At 49.6% G+C, this 22,270-nt stretch overlaps 1 protein-coding gene across 1 annotated transcript in view; it reads left to right on the forward strand.

Annotated features, from left to right (window-relative positions):
* Positions 1–9,360, forward strand: part of LOC126236782 (uncharacterized) — a 154,702-nt gene extending 145,342 nt beyond the window's left edge. The window contains exon 5 of the mRNA XM_049946363.1: positions 6,674–9,360. The gene's annotated coding sequence lies outside the window, so the exon portion shown is untranslated. The remainder of the gene's footprint in view (positions 1–6,673) is intronic.
* The last annotated feature ends 12,910 nt before the right edge of the window (positions 9,361–22,270 follow it).

Genomic DNA, 22,270 nt, shown 5'->3' on the forward strand with positions numbered 1-22,270 from the left:
CCCTGATACCGCTCCTGGGCCAGATTGCATCCACTGTAAGATGCTGAAACGCCTTTCAGTGGACTGCCAGCGACGGCTTCTCGACCTTTACAACCGCATTTGTGTCGAGGGTGAGTTTCCGTCGCAATGGCGGGAAAGTATTGTTACCCCCATTCTGAAACCTGGGAAGAACCCTTTGGAGGTGGACAGCTACCGTCCCATTAGCCTCACCAACGTTCTTTGCAAGTTGCTTGAACAGATGGTGAGCCATCGGTTGTACTGGGTACTGGAGTCATGGGGCCTTCTGGCTCCGCCGACAATCTGGTGAGCCTGGAGTCGGCAATCCGCACTGCCTTTGCCTGCCGTCAACACCTGGTCGACATGCGGAAGGGCGTACGATACGACATGGGATCATCACATCCTTTCTACGCTTCATGGATGGGATCTTCAGGACCCTCTGCCGATCTTTATCCGCAATTTTCTGTCGTATCGTACCTACCGCGTGCAAGTCGCAGCCTCCCATAGTTCCTCCCGAGTCCAGGAGAATGGGGTACCACAGGGATCTGTCCTCAGTGTCTGCCTGTTTTTAATTGCTATAAATGGGCTCGCTGCAGCGGTGGGAAATTCTGTCTCCGTATCTCTGTATGCTGATGACTTCTGTCTTTACTACAGCTCTATTGGCATTGCAGCTGCTGAACGTCAGCTACAGGGCGCTATCCATAAGGCGCAGTCTTGGGCTGTAGCTCATGGGTTCCAGTTTTCGGCAGCCAAGACCTGCGTTATGCATTTGTGCCGGCGACGCGCTGTTCACCCGGAGCCGCGGCTTTATCTTGACGGCGAACTTCTTTCTGTGGTGGAATCACACAGGTTTTTGGGGGTGGTTTTCGATGCCCAGTTGACTTGGCTGCCTCATATTCGGCAGCGTAAACAGGCGTGTTGGCGGCATCTAAATGCTCTGCGATGCTTGAGCCACACCCGCTGGGGCGCCGACGGATCTACCCTGTTACAGCTCTACCAGCCATTAATCCACTCTCGTCTGGATTATGGGAGCCTGGCTTATGGCTCAGCATCCCCATCTGCGTTGTGGGTGCTGGACCCAATCCTCCACAGCGGGATACGCCTTGCCACTGGTGCCTTCTGGACCAGCCCTGTAGACAGCATACTTGTGGAGGCAGGTGCCCCTCCACTGCGGTTACGACGCTAACAATTTATGGCTGCTTATGCTGCCCATGTTTCTAGCTTGCCCGGGTATCCAAATTATCGTGTCCTGTTCCCGCAGTCAGTCGTCCATCTGCCAGAACGTCGGCCCCGGTCGGGTTGTCCGATCGCTGTACGGGTCAAAGAGGTTCTCTCCAGGCTTGGGTTTTTCCCTGTTCCACCTCCTTTCCGGGCACCTCTGCGTACACCCCCGTGGTGTGTGCATCGCCCTTGCCTTCGGCTCGAATTGGCACAGGGCCCGAAGGACTCAGTCCCTCTGGAGGCCTTCCGACGCCGCTTTTATTCCATCCTGGCCACATATCAGGGCTCTGGCGTTGTTTACACTGACAGCTCGATGGTTGCTGGTCGTGTCAGTTATGCTCTGACTCTAGGGGACCACTATGAACAACATTCATTGCCAGCTGGCTGCAGCGTTTTTACTGCTGAGATGGTCGCCATCTTTCGTGCCCTAGAGTATATCCGCTCCTGCTCAGGTGAGTCCTTCATGATCTGTAGCGATTCCCTGAGCGGTTTACGAGCTCTCAACCAGTTTTTCCCTCGTGAGGCTATCCATGGGTCCCTGCATACTCTTGCCCGTTGTGGCCGCTCTGTGGTCTTTGTGTGGACCCCCGGTCATGTCGGTATCCCGGGCAATGAACATGTTGACCGCCTGGCCAAACAGGCCACCAGTGAACCCATCCTGGACATTGGCCTCCCGGAGCCTGATTTGTGGGCAGTCTTACGCCACGAAGTTCTCTCGCTTTGGGACACTGAATGGCGCAATCTGCCCACGCCAAACAAACTCCGTTCTCTCAAGGCGACGACGCGTGTGTGGCAGTCATCCATGCGAGCCACTCGCAGAGATTCAGTTGTTCTTTGTCGGCTCCACATTGGCCACACCCGACTGACACACAGTTATTTATTGCGTCGCGAGGACCCGCCTCTCTGTCGCTGCGGAGCGGTTTTGATGGTGGTGCATATTTTATTCACTTTTCCGCTTTTAGCTGTGCTCAGGCAGACATTTGCGCTGCCTGATACGCTCCCTGCCCTTTTAACTGATGAGCCTGCTATGGCTGGCTTAGTTTTACGTTTTATTCGGGCAGGGGGTTTTTATCATTTACTCTGAGTGTTTCAGTTTTCTTTTATTGTTTTGTGTTGATTCTGGCCTTTGGCTTACGATTTTAAGCTTAGTTTTTGTGTTCTCGGTGGTTGGCTTTTCCTTTTTTATCTCTATGGTCAGCCAACCACCGTCACACTCTCTGTGATTTTAATTCGTTTTGTCTGCACTTTGTCTCAGTTTCTCTTGTCCTTTGTCGTCTTTCATCTTTTCCTTGTTCGCTTTTATTCTCTGTGGGTGTTTTTAAGGTTTGGAAAAAGGGACCAATGACCGTAGTAGTCTGGTCCCTTTAACCCCCCAAACCAACCAATCAACCAAACAACTCCCTTTATTAATGGATATGTATGTCCTTACCTCTGTATATAGTGCTCCTGTGCCCCTTCAAACATCATTGGAAGCTGTGGCTGTCTGCGTAAGAACTACCCAGGACATAACCATCTGCAGTGTCTATCTCCCTCCAGGTTGTACAGTCCCACTGACTGAATTGGCTGCACTTGTCACCCAACTCCCCACGCCTTTTCTTCTCCTGGGGGATTTTAACGCCGACAATCCCCTGTGCGGTGGAATGAAGATTACTGGCCGAGGCAGAGATGTCGAGAATCTCATCTCCCAACTCAACCTCTGCCTCTTAAACACTGGCGCTGCCACACATTTCAGTGTGGCGCATGGCACGTTCTCGGCCATAGATCTGTCGTTGTGCAGCCCAGGGATTGTACCATCAGTTCACTGGAGAGTCGATGGATACTTGTGTGGTAGTGACCATTTTCCCATCTTCCTTTCACTACCCCAGCGTCGCTCCCATGAACGCTTACCCAGATGGGCATTTAGCAAGGCAAACTGGGAAGTGTTCTCCTCTGCTGCCACCGTTGAATCTCTCCCCCACGGTACCATCGATGTGGCGGTTGAGACACTGACTGCAGCGATTGTTTACGCTGCGGAACGTACCATTCCTCGTTCGTTAGGGTGCCCCCGGCGAATGTCAGTGCCTTGGTGGTCTCCAGAGGTCGCTGAAGCCATTAAAGGGCGTCGGCGGGCTCTTCAGCGACATAAGCGGCACCCGCCTTTGGAGAACCTCGTTTTATTTAAACGTCTCCGTGCTCAGGTCCGGCTGCTCATCAAAAGGCGGAAACAGGAGTGCTGGGAGAGGTACGTTTCTACCATTGGTTCCCGTACTTCAACCTCCCAGGTGTGGATGAAGATTCGGCGCATCTTTGGATTGCAGCACTCTACAGGTGTCCCAGGGCTTACCATCAACGGGGCGCTATCCACCGATACCGATGCAATCGCCGAGCATTTCGCTCAGCACTATGTTCGGGCCTCTGCGTTTTGCGCGCTAAAACGCCGGGAGGAAGGCAAACGGCTTTCTTTTGCTTCTCGCCACCCTGAGGCGTATAACGCCCCATTTAGTTCGTGGGAACTCCAAAGCGCCCTGGCACAGTGCCCCGATACAGCCTCTGGGCCAGATGGCATCCCCAATCAGATGCTCAAACACCTGTCCCCGGACTGTCAGCGATGTGTTCTTGCCATTTTCAACCGCATATGGGGCGATGGTGTCTTTCCGTCGCAGTGGCGAGAAAGTACCATCGTTCCGGTGCTGAAGCCTGGTAAGGACCCGCTTAATGTGGATAGCTATCAGCCCATCAGCTTGACAAACACTCTGTGCAAGCTACTGGAATGTATGGTGAGTCGACGGCTGTGTTGGCTGCCCGAGTCTCGGGGTTTTCTGGCTCCATGCCAGAGCGGCTTCCGTCAGGGCCGTTCCACCGCCGATACTTTGGTCTTCCTTGGGTCTGCAATCCGCACTGCTTTTTCCAGGCGCCAACACCTCGACTCCGTCTTTTTCGACCTCTCCAGAGCATATCACATGACGTGGCGGCACCATATTCTCGCCACGTTGCATGGGTGGGGCCTCTGGGGCTCTCTACCCATTTTTCTTAAGAATTTTTTATCTGTTCGAACATTCCGCGTTTTACTTGGTTCATGTCAGGAAAACGGCGTTCCACAGGGCTCTGTATTGAGTGTGCCACTTTTCCTTGTGACCATTAATGGCCTTGCAGCAGCAGTGGGCTCGTCAGTTTCACCCACGTTATACGCTGACGATTTCTGCATCTTTGTCAGCTCCTCCACCATTAGTGTTGCAGAACTTAGGTTGCAGGGAGCCTTACGCACGGTGCAGGCGTGGGCCCTAGGCCATGGGTTTCACTTTTATCCTGCGAAGACTTGTGTTATGCACTTTTGTCGGCGTCGCACTATCCATCCCCACCCTGAGCTCTATCTTCAGGATGCCATGCTCAGGGTTGCTGACACTTACCGTTTTCTGGGATTGCTGTTCGATGCCTGGCTTACTTGGCTTCCACATATCCGTCAGCTCAAGCGTCAGTGCTGGCAGCATCTGAATGCCCTCCGCTGCCTCAGCAACACAACTAGGGGTGCAGATCGTAATAAGCTGCTGCAGCTCTACAAAGCACTCAAGCTGTCCCCACTGGATTATGGGAGTGTGGTTTATGGCTCAGTGTCGTTCTCAGGGTTGCAACTGCTGGACCCCATTCACCACTCTGGGGTTCGACGGGCGACAGGGGCATTCCGCACCAGCCCTGTTAATAGCCTACTTACTGAGGCTGGGGTTCCTCCACATCGCGTCCGGCGTTAACAACTCTTAGCTAACTATGCTGCACACGTCCGTTGTTTGCCCCGTCACCCTAACTACCGTCACCTTTTCGCTAATGCGGCAGTCCATATCCCACACCGGCGGCCGGGATCAGGCTATACAATTTTGATCCGTGTTTGGTCGCTCCTTAGTGAACTCGAGCCTTTGCCTCTTCCCTCTGCTTTTCAGGTCCACCCACATACACCACCTTGGTGTATTCGTCGGCCGCAGCTTCGGCTCGACCTCAGACGATGGCGAAAAGATTCAGTTCCTCCTGAAGTCTTCCGCCGCCAATTTCTTGCTCTCCTCGACGCATCCCGTGACTCGGAGGTTATCTATACAGATGGCTCGATGGTTGATGGCCATGTGGGGTACGCTTATGCTCATGCGGACTATGTAGACCAGCGCTCCTTGCTGGAAGGCTGCAGTGTTTACACCGCAGAGCTAACAGCCATTTTTCGTGCCCTTGAACGTATTCTCACCAGCACTGGAGAGTCCTTTGTCATTAGCAGTGACTCTCTCAGTAGTCTACAGACTCTTGACCAGTGCTACCCACGCCATCCCATGGTTGTTGCCATCCAGGAGTCCATTCATGTTCTTGAACAGCGTGGACGTTCAGTGGTGTTTATATGGACCCCGGGACACGTTGGGATAGCGGGAAACGAACTCGCCGACAAGTTAGCCAAAGAAGCTACCCGCAAACTGACGCTGGAGATATGCCTCCCGGCAACTGATCTCCGATCGGTGTTGCGCCGTCGGGTCTTTGGGATGGGAGGAGACGAATGGCGCACTCTGTCTGCACCCAACAAGCTGCGGCGAGTAAAGGAGACCACGACTGTGTGGGGTTCCTACATGAGGGCCTCTCGCAGGGATTCTGTTGTTCTCTGTAGGCTCCGCATTGGTCACTCTTGCCTGACGCATGGTCATCTGCTGCGTCGAGAGGACTCCCCTCATTGTCGCTGTGGTGCAAACATGACGGTGACCCATATGTTGTTGGAATGTCCTCTTTTAACCGCTCTCAGGCGAACTTTAAATCTCCAGGGTGATTTGTAATCTCTTTTAGGTGACAATGTCTCTATGGCAGATCGGGTTTTAAGTTTTATTCGTGCAAGCGGTTTTTATAGGTCCATTTAATTTTATTACATCACCCTCTTTTCAGCTGTATCTTCTAATTAGTTTTGTGTTGTAATTCTACTCCACCCTAATCTTTTAGGCTGGAGGTTTTAACGTGTTGCAGAGTGGCTGGCTCATCCTTTTATTTTCGTGATCAGCCAGCCAAAATACTCTGCTGTACAGTTTTAATTCTGTCTGCCTTTCTTCTCTATGTTGTTTTTGTTGTTGTGCTCCGTTTTCCATGGTGCTTTATTATTGACCTTGGGGCTTTTCTTCCCCCAGAATTTTTCTTTTAGTGCTTCGAATGATTAATGGATCGTTTCACTGTGCTCTGTGTGTTTCTGAAACAAGGGACCGATGACCTTTGCAATTTGGTCCCTTTAATCTTTAAACCAACCAACCAACGAAAAACGGTTGTTTTTGGGGGTGTCCGAATACTTTTATCACATATTGTAAACTGAAAGCAACAACTGTACAGAAAGATAAATATCTTGAGGAGACTCTGAAACAAAAACGGAGGTATAGAATCTATTATGAGTGAGTTGGCCTTTTACACATACATTGTTATTTGATTATTTAACCATTTATGTCAACTGTAACATGAAACTTTTTATTCACAGGAATCTCGAAGAAAGGCAAAAAAGGCATGCGCATCATCGGCTGAAGCACAAGGAAACAGGACTAAATCGCCTGACTGGATCAGCAGAAAAATAAATATGTAAATGAAGTAAAAACAAAAAAATAGAAATTAAAAACTAAAATAAATAAGAAAGTAAGAAACTTCTCTCTCTCTCTCTCTCTCTCTCTCACACACACACACACACACACACACACACACACACACACATGCACACGGACACGCACACATACACAGACAAACAAACGCACGCTCCCATAAAATCGAGCGCGGAGAACGGTTTTGAAACCCAGTAGGTGCAACTCCACTCATTTTGTACAGTTTCTAGACAAGGACGATTTTTTTCCAAAATGGTTATGACCGATTTAGTTCCTCATCCAAGGCTGATTTAGTTCCTCATCCATGTGTTATCCGAGCTTTGCCTGGTCTCGAACGATCTCATTGTCGACACGAACTAGAGCCAAAGTTATTTTTAGCTTCCATCATTTTTTATCTACACTATGACTATCGGTTGTTCTTCATCTGGCTATAAAAGTAATCTTATAACATTGTTGACAGGAGCCAATTACTATTTTATCCATTTTCAAAATGTAAAGCATATGATTAACTGTGTATGTCAGCATCGCTGACAACTAATCAGAGAACGATAAGTGAACCATTTTCATTTTCATCGGCGTACTATCGCCTTCACCACTCCGTGGCTCTACTTTAGCTTTTTCAACTGTGACGATGATGGGCCCAAACCACAAGTCTTTCTAAACATGCTTAAACTTTTCCGAAAACAACATTGAAGTGTTCTTCGTCAAGCGATTCTAATTTGAGGGCATGGGACGCGGTCCCAGTGAGTACTTAGATTCTCGTACGCAGAATTTGATGGGAGATTATATATCAGTGTGAGATTCATTTAATAACTCAATAGTCTTTTGTGTGTGTGTAGGGGGGGGGGATGGAGGAGAGGGGGCATCAGTTTTCTCACCTATTTGATGAGGCTTGCCACAAATTTTTCTCCCGTGCCAATCTCTTCATGTCAGGGTAGCAGTTGCATCCAACGTTCCGAGTTATTTGTTGAACACATCGCAATCTCTGCCTTCTCTGGCAGTTTTTGCAGATACCTTAAGTACCATGAAAGTTATTTCTTGATGTCTTGACACATATTCTATCGTCTTCTCACCTTGGCCTTCCTGCACTTACTAGTTATTTTGTTCCCAAGTGACTTCTTCTGCTAAATTCCCGTCTTTTCTTGAACATCTTTGTACTTCCTTCTTTTGTCGATGAACGGAAGTACATATTATGTTATCCAAAGTTCCTTTATTGTTATTTTCGTCGTAATCAAATTTTGTCAAAGTTTTGTGATTCCCGTTTTTAGAGATGTCTATTCATTTTCAATTGAACTGCCTATGGTGATATCCATTATAGTGGTATTTATAGCTATAGTAAATGCAATGCATTATTCTCGTTATTCTTCGGTATTTCAGTATCCCGCTCGACACGAGTATGTATCTGCTCCTGGGAAAGTCTTACAACACAAGACCTGATTTCGAAATCTCTGTCTGGCAATGATGTAATACATCTGGGATCTGCCCTGTCTCCAGGATTTTGCTAATTATACCTGCTCGTTTTGCGATTTTTCAACTGTATATTCGCTGTGACTAGCTGGAATATATTATAGGGTTCAACTAACCTCGTTAATATTACTGAACTCATATTCTCCCCTGACTCTGTTCTCTGCTCCTTGCTCAACTCCAGCGTTTCAATAACCTACATTTATTAGACTTTTATCTCTTTTCACATAATGAATTACACGTTCAGTACGCTCCTCATACATTGCCTCTATCTCTTTATCTTACGCTCGTGACGTCGGACCGTTTACGTGGACTTGTTTTTCGCATTTTTTCGCACTCGAATCTGATGAGAATAATACTACCACTTAACTGTTCACAGTAACTCACTCTCTGCCCTTTATTCCGACTCAGCATTAATCCTACTGCTGTTTACACCGTTTTCTGCTGCTGTTGATGTTACCCTATTTTCGTCTGACCGAAAATCCTTAATCTCTTTCTATGTCACTTCACTGACCCCCCAGAAAACTTGGACTGAGCGGTCTCTTTTCTGACTTTTTACCTTCCCTACCACAATCATATTTCTGGTATTCCACTTTCCGACTCGAGGAAACAGTTTTATGAATTTTATACTAATATACTACCAAACGATGCCAATATATTTTTCTGTAATGCTTTCAAGGTAAACGCCAATTGCTAGTAAAATCACTTTTAACTTCACTTCGTAATAAGTTGTTATTATTTTTGTATAAAATTTCCATAAACTTTTTACATATAAAGAGGGTGATTACTTCTACTTGAAAATAAAATTTCGTTATCACTGTGCGGCATTTGTCTCTCTTCACAGAACTTGATGACACTGATGCCTAAGGTGGTTTTGTTCATATAACTACGCGCTGTATCTGATTTATAGTTTGAAGAACACCTTTAGAAGACTCATGCTTACTAACTTACCGCTTATGAGATTTCCCACTGTTTCATACACGTTTATTAAACTCATACAGCACGCCAAGATACAAATATACTCAACACATAATCTGAGTTTCATTTATCTCTTGTTGATGTAACACACTAGCTTTCAGTTTTCTAATAAATATCAATGCAGTCAGAAGCAGCAACGATCATTTTGAATATGATGAAGTAGAATGCATACCTTTCCAACTAATCCTTGTTCGTATTCTGCTTTCAGAGCCCTGTCAACGGGCATTTCTCAAAATTGGCTTCCCTAATATAAAGATTAGTTTACTATTGTGTTCACAAAATAAAATCGATTGCTCTCTTTTTCTTAGATGATGTGCCGCTTTCAAGACATTAACTAACAATTCAATGCTAACACTACTGACATGATCCACAGCAATGTCATCACTCAACTATGTTGCCTGTCACAAAACACTAAATTTACAGATACCTATGTACAGTGTTTCAAAATGATTTTCTTCCGCTAATGACTTTTGAATTAACAGGACATTAATAATATTATTTACACTTTTAGGGTTAACCAAATTCCAAATATACAAGAAGTGACCGTGTGCAATTTGATGCATATTCATCGGTGCTTCATCCACGGTACTTATATGAAATATTAGTCTTCATATAACTGTCGTACTATTACAACTTGAGTGGGAACTCATACATCTGACCCAAGTAAATCGGCAATTGAATATAAGATACAAAGAATTCTTTGCTTCCTTTTTTTAAAAAAAAATCTTATGGGACTTAACTGCTAAGGTGATCAGTCCCTAAGCTTACACACTACTTAACCTAAATTATCCTAAGGACAAACACACACACACCCATGCCCGCGGGAGTACTCGAACCTCCGCCGGGACCAGCCGCTCAGTCCATGACTGCAGCGCCCTACACCGCTCGGCTAATCCCGCGCGGCTACGAAGAATGAATCGACAGTCTCAAAAGGACATAGTTTTAGTGTTAAGTTTAAGCAATTTGATCCCAGTATTTTAATTCATACTGTGTTTCCAACTTCATACATACAAGTTGTTATAAACAAGCAAAAGCGTCCTATTTCTACTGTTGGTACTAAAATAGCTTCTATAATTACGAGCCAAAACAACTGTAATGTACTGCTTCTGTTGTTATACAAACGTAAATCTGTAAATCTGATTATTTAGAAACTGAGATATTAGCCTCTTTTCACTCACAAATAAGAATTTATTGTCAACAACGTCAAACACCCCACTGATTATTTTGAAATTATAGTCATATATGTAATGCCTGCACCAACGAACGCAATTATTATGTATGTGAATCGTGAGACATTCCTTTAGTTTCTGATTTACTATGACTTCAATCCATTAATCAAGACATTGCAATTGTAGTAGGCAGCATAGACATTCATAAACAGCATATGCATTCATAAACAGCATATGCAAAAGAGATGAGAGAAGAGGTTGCGTCCTATGGCAGATAATGTCCTCACGGATTATGAGCTCTCTTATACATTATGAATAGATACACGTATTACAACCTTAAAAATGAGAAATAAGGTGCTGATATTCTTGTACAAAAGTAAGTGAAACGATGTACTTTCTCGTTTACAGTGTTCTATGGCTAGTTATCAGCTTGTTTCAGCAGGTTGCAGCATTCTGAAACAGTTCAGTGCGTGCTACGGTGAACACGAATACCCATTAGGTCCAAAATATACCATTTCCGTGGGATTGTTTCCATTTTCCTCATCGGTAACACGAGCGACGACTTGTGTGCCCTACTTTCCTCAATATCGTTACATTCATGCCGATTTGTCAACTCTGCTTCGATTGGAAATCAAGACGGTTTTATTTTCGCTCAGGGACTGATAAGATAAAGCACTGGGGCGACAAAATTCGAAGGACAGAGAAATTGACATATACAAAAGGTTGTAGTATCGCACACACAAGGAATAAAACGTGGAGCTGTAATTTTACTCATGTGATTCAGTGGAAAGGTTTCCGACGTGATTATGGCCGGAAGACGGCAATTAACAGCCGACTTCCATCGCGGAGTCGTAGTTGGAGACAGACGCAGGGACATTCCATTTCGAAAATCGTAAGGGAAATCAGTGTTCCGCCATCGACAGTGGTTCAAATAACTCTGAGAACAATGGGACTTAACAACTGAGGTCATCAGTCCGCTAGGACTACTTAAACCTAATCAACCTAAGGACATCCACACATCCATGCGCGAGGCAGGATACGAACCTGCGACCGTAGCGCCTAGAACCGCTCGGCCTCACCGGTCGGCATCGACTGTGTCAAGAGAAAGAATTCTAAATTTCAGGCATTACCTTTCACCCAGACATCGCTGTCACCGATGGCCTTCACTTAACGTGCAAGAGCAGCGGTGTTTGCGTGGAGTTGTTACTGTTAGTAGACAAGCAACACTGCCCGGAACAACCGTAGCAATCACTCTGGGATGTACGACGAACGTATCCGTTAGGACAGTGCGGCGAAATTTTTGGGTTATTTTGCTATGGCAGCAGACGATCGATGCGAGTGCCTTTGCTAAAAACACGACATCGCCCGCAGTACAATTCCTGGGTTGGTGTCTTCGGTTGGACGCTAGAAGAGTGGAAAATCGTGGCCTGGTCACATTAATCAGGATTTCAGCTCATGGTATAGTTCGTGTGTGATGAGGTTGTCGACAAGGCACTGTGAAAGCTGGTGGTGCTACTGTAATTGTGTGGGCCCTGTTTACAAGCAATGGACTGCGTTCCGACTGTATCGACAATTGACTGGAAATGGTTATGTTCGGCTACTTGGAGACCATTTGCAGTGACTAATGGCCTTCATCTTCCCAGAGATGTCACTGGGCCACAATTTTTAGCGACTGGTTTGAAGACTATTGTCGACAATTCGAGCGAATGATAAGACCACCCAGATCGCCCAACACCAGTCCCATCGAATATTCATGGAACATAATTAAAAGTTCAGTTGCTAACCCAAATTGGCCAACATTTTCACATGGTTATAGAGGCAGAACGGCTCAGTATTTCTGCAGGCGGCTTGCAATGAGCTGTTGAATACATGCCACACGCCACGTCGACTTGCTGCACTACGCCAGACGAAAGGAGGTATTCTATCATTTTCGTCCCCTCGCTGTACAAGGATCACAGTGCTTATGCATCTAAGCTGCAACGCACTAAATACTCAAGATTCAGGTCAACTTTTACAACACTGGTTTTACAATACAGCAACGATCCACACAATCATATTCAGTGTAGCCAGTAAAAATGTGAAGTATAGTTTATAGATAATCAAAACAAAATTTGTTCAGAATACTAGTGAACATGAATGTACAATGCAAGTTGTGTAAGCGAGAGATGGTCCTGTTAGGTTCGGGAAGGGGAGCAGCGACCATGTTCGACCACTGTCTCGACGGGTGACGACGCTCTGCTGCGGGAGATGTCAATCAGCTGTAGCGAGCGGAAGTCACGTCCCAGAGAGAAGAGGAAGATCCATTTCGAGTGTTCTTGAAGTTTCGCTTAAGAATACTTCCGCCGAAACTAAAATATAAGACGCAGTTTGAGAGCAAGGACACTTCATGGAAAACCCTCCCTGCGGGTTCGGGGGTAAAAATAGGCCCGCGGTATTCCTGCCTGTCGTAAGAGTCAACTACAAGAAGTCTAAACTGTTTCGGCCTTTAATGTGATGGTCCCCTAAGTGGTTTGACCACTCCATTTCAAAATCTTTCCGCTAGTGCCTACCATTTGTGGAAGGACGCCTTCCGTGGTGCATTCTATATCCATCTTGAACTAACATCTGGCATATTCGTTATTGTCATGGAGTAGGACTTACACTGATCTTCCGGCCAGATCGGATGCAGTGTGTTCCGGGTAGCCTACATTCCCTCCATTGTGCACTTCCATCTTTGCTCCCTTTATTCATGGATATTCGACACCTGACAACCAGCACGGTAACCAGTCTGTTGTGCTGGGGTCGTCATGTACCCTCTTGGTGGTACCCCCTGACTACACAGGGATCGCACTGCTGATGCCTGAGCTGCTACCTCCCCACGTATGCTGAGGAGTAGATGCCTAGATGCTCTGGGGCATTGGGACTCCCGGCAAAGGCAATCCTGCCAGGTGGTGTTTGCTGTGGCTGGGTGGCGCCTGTGGGGAGGGCCCCTGGTCAGAGTGAGTGGCATCAGGGCGGATGGCCCGCAATGAAGCATGGTACATCATCTCCCGCTGGTGGGCCTCCACCAGCAGTCTCTAAGCGGTCGAGGTCTAACCTCAACAGGAAGAAATTGGATCCGAGACCACTTCCCTCCCCGGCCACTTCATGGGAAGAACGTATGGCTAAAGAGGGCAGTGCAGATTATTCACCCCAGTACTTAGTCTGTAAGCGAGTTGATGGTGACTCATTTATGTCGACCAAGCCCCAGTGTTTTGTGGAGCATATAGAGGAGAAGTTCAGTTCTCATTAAAACAGCATCCTCTGCCGAGTCACGGAGGTTTCTGGATTGTGACAAGTTGGGGGATGTTTCAGTTAGCATCACGCCCCATAAGAGTCTGAACATGGTCCAGAGTATTATCTTCCACAGAGATCTTCTTCTGCAGTCCAATGATGAACTGCGCGCCAACCTAGAACGACGAGGTGTTCACTTCGTCCGGCGTGTCCATCGGGTTCCGAGGGATAATCAGGTAGCCACCGGTGCCTTCATCTTGGCTTTCAAGGGTATGTCTTACCCGAAAAGGTTAAGGTGATGGTTTACCGTTGTGATGTGAAGCCATATATACTTCCTCCGATGCGGTGTTTTAAATTTGAGCCGCTACATCCTGTGCTAATACCATCAACTTATGCCGCTGCTACAACACTGGTACGATCTTCTCCCTTGTTGTCACGTACAGTTGCCTCTCAGATATGTCAGAATTCACTGCCCCCCTTGGTTGTGGGGGGGGGGGGGTCACTTCACTCTCTGTTGCTCCTTCTCCATCTACTTCAGGAGCAACACTACCCCAACCATCGGGGACATTAGTTTCCCCTTTCCAGCCGGAGAAGCGTGAGACTTCTTCGGCTACTCTCTCCAGGAAGGGGTCCCTTGGGGCCCTCCCATCCCAGGCTTTGCCCAGTGCTAAAGCGGACACACGCAAATTTCTGAAGCAACCACCGGTCTCTGGTTGTAGGGCCTCACGGTCGCGTCCGTCCCTGAGACTTACCCAGTGAGGCCCTCCCAGGCAGACCCACAAAACGGCACAGCGCGCAAAGCAGACAAAGAAAAAGGCTCTGAAGCATCCTGACATTGTGGTGGAACCTGTCCCACCGCAACCTTCCACCTCTGCGTCAATGGATGAGGCGGAGATTCTGGCGTCCGCTGAGGACTTGGATCTCACCAGTCCCTCAGACACGATGGATAGCTGTTGCACAGGTAGTGACTCGGTAGCAGCAGGGGCCCAGGAGGCGTAATCTGCGTCCCCAGTCCCTTCACGCCTTTCCCACCCACTGACAATATGATCCTCCAGTGGAACTGCAGCGGTTTCTTCCACCATCTAGCTGAGCTCTGACAACATATCAGCCTTCACCCTTCCTTCTGCATTGCTCTTCAGGAAACTTCGTTTCCAGCACTGCGAATCCCTGCCCTCCGCGGCTGTTGGGGTTATTATAAGAACCGGGCAGCTTATGAAAGGATGTCTGTGGCGTCTGCATCTATGTGCTTCACTCTCTTCACAGCGAGTCTGTCCCTCTGCAAACCCCTTTAGAGGCTGTCGCTGTTTGGGTGTGGACGCCACAGGCTGTTACCGTCTGCAGCCTTTACCTTCCACCGGATGTTGATGTCACGCAGCATGTCCTGGCTGCACTGATAGCCCAATTGCTGCCAACGTTCTTGTTACTGGGCGACTTCAACACCCATCACCCTCTGTGGTGTGGGTCAGTGGCAACAGGTCGAGACGCCACCGTTGAACATGTATTGGCACAGCTCGATCTTTCCATTTTAAATGATGGTGCCTTCACACATTTCAGTGTGGGACATGGCACGTACTCCGCCATCGAACTTTCTATCTGCAGCCCTAGCCTCCTACCTTCTGTCCAATAGAGTGTGCATGAGGATGTGTGTGGTAGTGACCACTTTCCAATCTTTCTGTCACTGCCACAGCCTCACTCTTCTGGGCACCCTAGCAGATGGGCTAAGAATAAGGCTGACTGGGACTTGTTCTCCTCTATTGCCGCTATTGAGCCTCTTTCTAACGACGCCATTGATGGGGTCGTTCACTCGGTCAGCACCGGCATCGTTACTGCCGCAGAATCTGCCATTCCTCGTTCTTCTGGGTCCCCCCATCGGAGGACTGTGCCTTGGTGGTCGCCTGCAATCGCCGAAGCGATTAAAGATCGCTGGCGGGCGCTCCAGGGTCACAAGCGGCATCCATCTTTAGCAAACATCATCGAATTTAAACGGCTCCATGCGCGGGCCCGCCGCATCATTCGCCAACACAAGCAGGAGTGCTGGGAGAGGTATGTGTCCGCCATTGGCCTCCATGTCTCTCCATCGCAGGTCTGGGCCAAGATCAGACGCCTCTATGGCTATCGGACCCCTGTCAGCGTCCCTGCGCTCTCACTGAATGGACCAGTTTGTACTGACTCCGACGTAATTGCCAACCGCTTGGCAGAGCATTTTGCTCTGAGTTTCGCTTCTGCGAATTACCCACTGGCCTTCCGCTCCATTAAAGAGCGGATGGAACGTCGGAGCCTGCCATTTTGCACCCACCATCTCGAATCCTACAATGTTCCATTCAGTGAGTGGGAATTTAACAGTGCCCTAGCCGCTTGCCCTGATACCGCTCCTGGGCCAGATCGCATCCACTGTCAGATGCTGACACAACTTTCAGTGGACTGCAAGCGACTCCTCCTCGACCTTTACAACAGTCTCTGGGTCAAGGGTGAGTTTCCGTCGCAATGGCAGGAAGGCATTGTCATTCCCGTTTTAAAACCTGGCAAGAACCATTTGGAGGTGGACAGCTACCGACCCATTAGCCTCACGAACGTTATTTCCAAGTTGCTTGAACGGATGGTGAGCCTGCGATTGAGTTGGGTACTCGAGTCACGGGGCCTCCTTGCTCCGTCTCAGGGTGGGTTCTGTAAAGGCCGCTGTTCTGCCGACAATCTGGTGAGCCTGAAGTCCGCCACCCGTACGGCCTTTGCCCGCCGTCAGCACCTCATCGCTGTCTTTTTTGTCTTGCGGAAGGCGTATGATACGACGTGGCGCCATCACATCCTCTCTACACTTCATGATTGGGGTCTTCGGGGTCCACTGCCCATTTTCATACGCAATTTTCTGCCGCATCGTACCTTCCGTGTGCAAGTCGCGGCCTCCCATAGTTCCTCCCAAGTTCAGGAGAACGGGGCACCACAGGGATCAGTCTTAAGTGTCTGTCTGTTTTTAATTGCAATTAAGGGCTCGCTGAGGCGGTGGGAGCGTCTGTCTCCGTTTCGATGTGTGCTGATGACTTCTGCCTCTACTATAGCTCCATTGGCATTGCAGGTGCTGAACGTCAGCTGCAGGGCGCCATCCGAAAGGCGCAGTGTTGGGCTGTAGCGCATGGCTTCCAGTTTTCGGCTGCCAAGACCTGCGTTATGCACTTCTGCCGGCGATGCACTGTTCACCCGGAGCCGCGGCTTTATCTTGACAGTGAACTTCTTGCTGTGGTGGAGTCACATAGGTTTTTGGGTGTGGTTTTTGATGCCTGGTTGACTTGGCTGCCTCATATTTGGCAGCTTAAACAGATGTATTGGCTGTGAAACCATATATCCCTCCTCTGATGCGGTGTTTTAAATGCTGAAAGTTCGGGCACATGTCATCTCGCTGTACTTCCAGCATCACATGTCGAAATTGTGGACGTCCTTCGCATCCCAATACTCCATGTGCTCCGCCTCCCATCTGTGTTAACTGCGGAGAACACCATTCCCCCAGCTCGCCGGACTGTAGGATATTCAAGAAGGAACGAAAGATAATGGAATATACGACCCTGGACCGCCTGACCTACACCGAGGCTCCATCCTGTGGCCTACGTCGACCTACGCCGCTGCTGCAACAACGGTTCTCCCATCGTCACGTAACGTTGGCTCTAAGATGTGTAAGAATCCACCGGCCCCCTTGGTTGTGGGGGGCACTTCACTCCCTGTTGCTCCTGCTCCATCTCCTGCAGGAGCAACACCCCCCCCCCCCAACTATCGGGGACATCAGTTCCCCCTTCCCAGCCAGAGAAGAGTAAGACTTCTTCGGCTACTCTCGCCAGGAAGGGGTCCCTTGGGGACCTTCCTTCGCAAGTTCCGACCAGCGGAAAAGCGGACGCCCGCAAGTGGCTGAAACAATCAGTGGTCCCTGGCCGTAGGGCCTCACGGTCGTCATCCGTCCCTGAGACTGACCCAGTGAAGCCCTCCAAGTCTGAACCACCGAAGGCACAGCGCGAGAAGCAGAAGAAGAAGAAAGTCCACAAGAATGACGACATTGCGGTGGCACCTGTCCCACCGCTTCCTACAAGCGCTGCATCTGAGGATGAAGTGGAGATTCTGGCGTCCGCCGAGGACCTCGATCTCGCCAGCCCCTCAGACACCATTGATAGCACTAGCTCAGCTGCTCACTTGGAGAAAGTGGGTGACCCAGAGGCCTAATCTGCGATCCCAGTCCCTCCACACCTTTCTCAGTCATGGACAATCCCATCCTCTTGTGGCACTGCAGTGGTATCCTCTACTGGCACTGCAGCGGTTTCTTCCAACATCTAGCTGAGCTCCGACAACTTATCAGCCTTCACCCTTTCTTCTGCATTGCTCTTCAGGAAACTTCGTTTCCAGCAATGCGAACCCCTGCCCTCCGTGGCTATCGAGGTTATTATAAGAACCGGGCAGCTTACGAAAGTGTGTCTGGTGGCGTCTGCATCTATGTCCTTAACTCTCTTCACAGCGAGTCTGTCCCTCTGCAAACAGCTTTAGAGGCTGTCGCTGTTTGGGTGTGGACGCCACAGGCTGTTACCGTCTACAGCCTTTACATACCACCAGATGGTGATGTCACGCAGCATGACCTGGCTGCGCTGATAGCCCAATTGCCGCCACCCTTCTTGTTACTGGGCGACTTCAACGCCCATAACCCTCTGTGCGATGGGTCAGTGGCAACAGGTCGAGGCGCCACCCTTGAGCATTTACTGTCGCAGCTCGATCTCTCGATTTTAAATGATGGTGCCTTCACACACTTGGCCTCCATGTCGCTCCATCGCAGGTCTGGGCCAAGATTCGACGCATATACGGCTATCGGACCCCTGTCAGCGTCCCTGCGCTCTCACTGAATGGAGTAGTTTGTATTGACTCTGATGTCATTGCAAACCGCTTGGCAGAGCATTTTGCTATGAGTTCCGCTTCTGCGAATTACCCCCTGGCCTTCCGCTCCATTAAAGAGCGGATGGAACGTCGGAGCCTTTCGTTTCGCACCCACCATCCAGAATCGTACAATGTTCCATTCAGTGAGTGGGAATTTAACAGTACCCTAGCCACTTGCCCTGATACTGCTCCTGGGCCAGATGGAATCCACTGTCAGATGCTGAAATATCTTTCAGTGGACTTCCAGCGACGACTCCTCGACCTTTACAACCGTATTTGGGTCGAGGGTGAGTTTCCGTCGCAATGGCGGGAAACTATTGTTATTCCCATTCTGAAACCGGACAAGAAGCCTTTGGAGGTGGACAGCTACCGTCCCATTAGCCTCACCAACGTTCTTTGCAAGTGCTTGAACGGATGGTGAGCTGGCGCTTGAATTGGGTACTGGCGTCTTGGAGCCTTCTGGCTCCGTCTCGAGGTGGGTTCCGTAAAGGTCGCTCCGCCGCCGACAATCTGGTGAGCCTGGAGTCAGCCATCCGCACTGCCTTTGCCCGCCATCAGCACCTGGTCGCTGTCTTTTTCGACATGCGGAAGGCGTACGATACGACATGTCGTCATCACATCCTTTCTACGCTTCATGGATGGGGCCTTCGGGTCCCTCTGCCGATCTTTATCCGCAATTTTCCGTCGTATCGTACCTTCCGCGTGCAAGTCGCAGCCTCCCATAGTTCCTCCCGAGTCCAGGAGAACGGGGTACCACAGGGCTCTGTCCTCAGTGTGTGCCTGTTTTTAATTGCAATAGACGGGCTCGCTGCAGCAGTGGGAAATTCTGTCTCCGCTTCCCTGTATGCTGACGACTTCTGCCTTTACTATTGCTCTTTTGGCATTGCAGCTGCTGAACTTCAGCTACAGGGCGTAATCCGCAAGGCGCAGTCTTGGGCTGTAGCGCGTGGTTTTCAGTTTTCGGCTGCCAAGACCCGCGTTATGCATTTCTGTCGGCGCCGAACGGTCCATCCTCAGCCGCAGCTGTATCTTGACGGCGAACGTCTTGCTGTGGTGGAGACCCACAGGTTTTTGGGTGTACTTTTTGATGCCCAGTTGACTTGGCTGCCTCATATTCGGCAGCTTAAACAGGCGTGTTGGCAGCACCTAAATGCTCTGCAATGCTTGAGCCACACCAGCTGGGGCGCCGACCGATATACCCTGTTACGGCTCTACCAGGCGTTAATCCAGTCCCGTCTGGATTATGGGAGCCTGGCTTATGGCTCCGCTTCCCCATCTGCGTTGCGGGTGCTGGACCCAATACTACACAGCGGGATACGCCTTGCCACTGCTGCCTTCAGCACCAGCCCTGTGGACAGCATACTAATGGAGGCAGGTGTCTCTCCCCTGCGGTTACGGCGCCAACGTTTGCTGGCCGCTTATGCTGCCATGTATTTAGCTTGCTCGGGCATCCAAACTATCGTCTCCTGTTCCCACAATCTCTCGTCCATCTGCCAGAACGTCGGCCCCGGTCAGGTTGTACGATCGCGGTCCGTGTGAAAGAGCTTCTCTCCGGGCTTAGGGTTTTCACTGTTCCACCTCCTTTCCGGCCACTTTGTGTACACCCCCATGGTGTGTTCCTCGCCCTTGCCTTCGGCTCGACTTGGCACAGGGCCCGAAGGACTCAGTCCCTCCAGAGGCCTTCCGCCGCCGCTTTTATTCCATCCTGGCCACGTATCAGGGCTCTGGCATTGTTTAAACTGACGGTTCAATGGTTGCTGGTCATGTCGGTTATGCGCTAACTCTAGGGGACCATTCCGAACAACGTTCCTTGCCGGATGGCTCCAGTGTTTACACTGCTGAGCTGGTCGCCATCTTTTGTGCCCTAGAGTATATCCGCTCTTGCTCAGGTTAGTCCTTCGTTATATGTAGCGATTCCCTGAGCGGTTTACGAGCTCTCGACCAGTGTTTCCCTCATTCTCGTCTAGTGATGGCTATCCATGAGTCCCTGCATACTCTTGCCCGTTGCGGCCACTCTGTGGTCTTTGTGTGGACCCCCCAGTCATGTCGGTATCCCGGGCATTGAATATGTTGACCGCCTGGTGTAAGAGCACACCAGTAAACCATCTCTGGAGATTGGCCTCCCGGCGACTGATTTGCGGGCACTATTGCGCCGCAAAGTTTTCGATTTTTGGGACACTGAATGGCGCAACCTGTCCGTGTCAAACAAACTCCGTCGTATCAAGGAGACGGCGACTGTGTGGCGGTCATCCATGCGAGCCAACCGCAGGGACTCGGTCGTCCTTTGTCGGCTCCACATTGGCCACTCCCGGCTGACACAGTTATTTACTGCGGCGGGAGGACCCTCCTGTGTGTCGCTGCGGGGCGGCTTTGACGGTGGCCCACATTTGGCTGGCCTGCCCTCTTTTAACTGTGGTCAGGCAGACATTTGCGCTGCCTGATACGCTCCCTGCCCTTTTATCCGATGACCCTGCTATGGCTGGCGTAGTTTTACGTTTTATTCGGGCAGGGGGTTTTTATTGTTTAATCTGAGAGTTTGTTATGTTATTTTGTGTTGATTCTGGACATTGGCCTACGATTTTAATCTGAGTTTTTAATGTGTTTCTCAGTGGTTGGCTTTTCCTTTTTTGTTTCTATGGTTGGCCAACCACCGTCACACTCTGTGTGTTTTTCATTTGTTTTGTCTCATCTCTGTCTGACTGTTTCTTGTCCTGTGTCATCTGCCGTCTTTCCTGTTGTCCGTTTTTTCACCTCTTTGGGTGGTTTCAGTTTTTTGGAAAAAGGGACCGATGACCATAGCAGTTTGGTCCCTTTCATCCCCCCCCAAAACCAAGATGTGTTGGCGGCATCTCAATGCTCTGCGATACTTGAGCCACACCAGCTGGGGTGCCGACCGATCTACCCTCTTACGGCTCTACCAGGCATTAAGGCAGTCCCATCTGGATTATGGAAGCTTGGCTTATGGTTCAGCATCCCCTTCGCCGTTGCGGGTGCTGGACCCAATCCTTCACAGTGGGATACGCCTTGCCACTGGTGCTTTCCGGACCAGCCCTGTGGACAGCATACTTGTGGAGGCTGGTGTCCCTCCACTGCGGTTACGGCGCCAACGTCTGCTGGCCGCTTATGGTTCCTGTGTTTGTAGCTAACTATCGTCTTCTATGCCCACAGTCACTCCCAGAACGTCTGCCCCGGTCGGGTTGTACGATCGTGGTCTGCGTCAGAGAGCTTCTCTCCGCACCCATCTGCATACACCTCCGTGGTGTGAGCTCCGCCCTTGCCTTCGGCTCGAATTGGCACAGGGCCCGAAGGACTCAGTCCCGCCGAAGGCCTTACGCCGCCGCTTTTATTCCATCCTAGCCATGTATCAGGGCTCTGGCGTTTTTTACACTGACCGTTCGGTGGTTGCTGGTCGTGTCAGTTATGTTCTAACTCTAGGAGACCTTTACGAGCAACGATCCTTGGCGGCTGGCTGCAGCGTTTTCACAGCTGAGCTGGTCGCCATCTTTCGTGCCCTAGGGTATATCCTCTCCTGCTCAGGTGAGTCCATCGTTATCTGTAGCGACTCCCTGAGCAGTTTACGAGCTATCTACCAGTGCTTCCCTCGCTCTCGTCTGGTGATGGCTGTCCAGGACTCCTTGCATACTCTTGCCCGTTGCGGCCGATCTGTGGCCTTTATGTGTACCGCAGGTCATGTTGGGATACCCGGCAATGAAAATGTTG

This window comes from Schistocerca nitens, chromosome 2 (assembly GCF_023898315.1).
Source record: "Schistocerca nitens isolate TAMUIC-IGC-003100 chromosome 2, iqSchNite1.1, whole genome shotgun sequence".
Taxonomy (NCBI): Eukaryota; Metazoa; Arthropoda; class Insecta; order Orthoptera; family Acrididae; genus Schistocerca; species Schistocerca nitens.